At 49.5% G+C, this 3,122-nt stretch overlaps 1 pseudogene; it reads left to right on the forward strand.

Moving 5' to 3' along the window:
* Positions 1 to 2,467: 2,467 nt before the first annotated feature.
* LOC145408341 (5S ribosomal RNA) lies at positions 2,468 to 2,584 on the forward strand (annotated as a pseudogene).
* The last annotated feature ends 538 nt before the right edge of the window (positions 2,585 to 3,122 follow it).

Raw genomic sequence — 3,122 nt, forward strand, 5'->3', positions numbered from 1 at the left:
ACAAAACACCGGTAGTAGGTATACAAGCCCAGGAAACTCTGTAGCTCCCTCAGACAAGATGGAACTGGCCAGTTTTTCACAGTCGCCACCCTTTCCAGATCAGTATGGATTCTGCCTCTCCTACAATGTGTCCCAGGCATTTCACTTCCTTCTGGAACAAGTAGCACTTCTTAGGGTTCAGCTTGAGGTGCGCTGCTGGGATCCTGTTGAACACCTATAACAGCCTCTCCAGTTCCTGGTCAAAAGTCTGTCCAAACATGATTACATCATCAAGAGCTGTCTAGCAGTGCAGGCCTTACAGTACTTGATCCATGAGATGCTGAAAAGTAGCTGGGGAGTTACAAAGGCCAAATGGCATAACTTTAACTGCCATAAACCTCACCCATATAAAAAGGTTGTTTTCTCCTTGTCCTTTTTGGTGACCTTGACCTGGTGATATCTTGCTTTCATGTTTAGGGTGGAGAACCACTTGGCACCTGACAGAGCATCCAGCGTGTCATTAATTCTTGGCGACGGGTATGCATCCTTCACTGTCATTTCATTCAGGGCTCGATAATCCATAGCACCTCACTGAGTCATCCATTTTCCTTCCAAACAACTGATGATGCCCAAGGACTGCTGGAGTTATTTGTCACTCCCTGACTTTGAGGGCACCATTCTGGCACCATTCTCTGAGCAGGCTGTTTAATTGGCTTGTGATCCTCAGTATCGAGACAATGCACAACTAGATCTGTGCATCCAAGGTCGAGGTCTCCAGTGGAAAAGACATCAGCATACTTCACTAGCAGTTGCCTTAACTGCCGCACTTGTGAGGCATCCAGACACTGGCAATTCCTTGAAAACAGGTCTTGTAAGTGGACTGACAGATTCAAATCTTCTCTGTCTACACTTCTTTTATAGGCCTTCCACTGATGCCACTTAGGTTCCACTGCCTGGCAGTCCCACTATATCTTCCTCGTCAATCTTCTGTGTCTCAAGGGAGAAACAGGCCTCCACAACTGGAACTGTGCCTGTGCATGTCTGGAATAGACTGTAGCACCAGTCGAGCAGGGCAGTACTCCCAAGGTGAGTGGAAAGCTGATGACAGGAAGAGATGGAGCTCCTGTTTCATCAGCCCTCGGGACAAATTCCTGATCATCCACCCTTGCTAAACTTTTTCAGTGTTTCAGTAACACGGAGAGTAGGCTAGCATGCTCTCCAATACATGTTTCTCTCACTGTCAACACCAAACTACGTGCACAGTACACGCTACACTTCCTTTTCAAAATGAAAAAATTAAAATGGAGCATATTAATGTCTCGGAGTTCCGGGGGAGGGACCATAAATGCCCCCACCATCCGCCTCTCTCCCAGTGATGACTCTAAGAGCTGCCTGGAACCACTGTCTATTCTTCATTTTTACAACATTCGTGGCCTTTCCTCTAATGCCCCAGTCACACTGCAGGTACGACTTGTCGCAAACCTGAAAATCGCAAAACCAGTCCCCGACCACGGAGGTCTCCGAGCAGTCGTGCCACCAATTGGCTACTGGTGGTCGTCCAGTGTCCGTCCAGCATCCATGCAGTGGGCGGCCGAATGGCAACCATGGCCAGGTACACACAGGTCAAGACATCGAGGGTGGCCAGCCGGTTGTCAGCAGGCTGCCGACAAACGGAAGCCAGTCCGCATCCTGTCACAGTTTAGACCATGACCTCTGGACCGCCACTAGACCTACATCGGCCACGGATTGGCCAGCAGCTATTCTCGGTCCAGCCCACCACCTGTCGCTCGACCAATCGCTGGCTGGATGGCGGCCGGACTTCAACCACCACCCCGGACAGGAGGCTTGTGGACGGCGGCTGCTGCAGTCCAGTCGTTGCCTTGACGGAGTGCAGCAGGTCACCGCACAGAGCGGGCGGCGACTGACCTCCGTCTAGATGGCAACCACTGCTTAAAAATCAGGTGTAGCCGACCAGTCGCAGCCTGTATGCCGGCCAGACGCAGTCCAGCAGCCCACTGGGTGGCTTCCGTGCTACGTCATCAATGGTCACGGGGAGGTTTTTCGTGCAGCACGAAAAACCTCGCGACGAGTTTTTGGTTGCCATAGTGGCCTGCGGCTAGACCGAGACATATGAAGACCAATCGTAAACCTCACCAAAACCACTCACGACTTGTAGGTCGTGGGTGGTTTGCAATAGGCCGTACCTGCAGTGTGACTGGGGCCTAACTTTCTGTCTGTCGAACACTACCTCTCCTCTTCTAAATCTCACCTTCTCATTTTAACTAAGGCTCAGCTGTCTGAGGGAACTGACAGCAAACCCTTTTCTGTATCCTCCTACTTTCTCTATACTCATTTCAAAGCCAAAGGTGGCTGTTGAGTATATGCATGCAACGACTTATCTTGCTCTCATGTTCCTGAACTTGATTCTTCTGAATTCTCTACTCTCTGGGTTCGGCTCTCCTGTCATTCTTTGACTAAATATATCCCCTAATTCTGGCATGCCACGTTGATTACACCGCTTCCCGTCCGATCAGCGAAGTTAAGCAACGTTGGGTCTGGTTAGTACTTGGATGGGTGACCGCCTGGGAACATCGGATGCTGTTGGCATCCCTACGTGTCAAGTGGGGTTGGTAGAGGATTAGTGCCCCTCCCTGTAAAACAATTAACTCTAAGCCATCGGCCACCCCGTCTGGGATACATGGCGTCTGGCAATGAATGAATGAATGAAAATTCTACTGACTATGAAAAATTCTTTGATTATCTTACTTCTACGATGGAACACATTCTCTTCATTTCTCCTTTCTCTGAAATCTCCATTCTAGGAGATTTTAATATTCACCACCACCTTTGGCTCTCCTCTCCTTTCACTGATCCACTGGTGAACAAGCCTATATCTTTTCTATCCTTAACCCCTTAAACGAGGATCGTCGCATTTGCGATGCTCGGCGAAAAGGACATAACGGCAAAGCGTCGCGTTTGCGATTCTAGTAAATTTTGAATAATTGCGGGCAAGCAGGCTCCAGCTGGTAGTGTCTATCAGTACCACCACCCTTTAGCTACAATTAGCATACTTTACCTTTGTACTACTGACCTCTCTTGTTGCCAAGTATCGCGTTTTTCCCCCATCCCCCCCCCCACCATGG

This window comes from Coenobita brevimanus, chromosome 76 (genome assembly GCF_032717465.1).
Source record: "Coenobita brevimanus isolate Jiangsu-jjx chromosome 76, ASM3271746v2, whole genome shotgun sequence".
Taxonomy (NCBI): domain Eukaryota; kingdom Metazoa; phylum Arthropoda; class Malacostraca; order Decapoda; family Coenobitidae; genus Coenobita; species Coenobita brevimanus.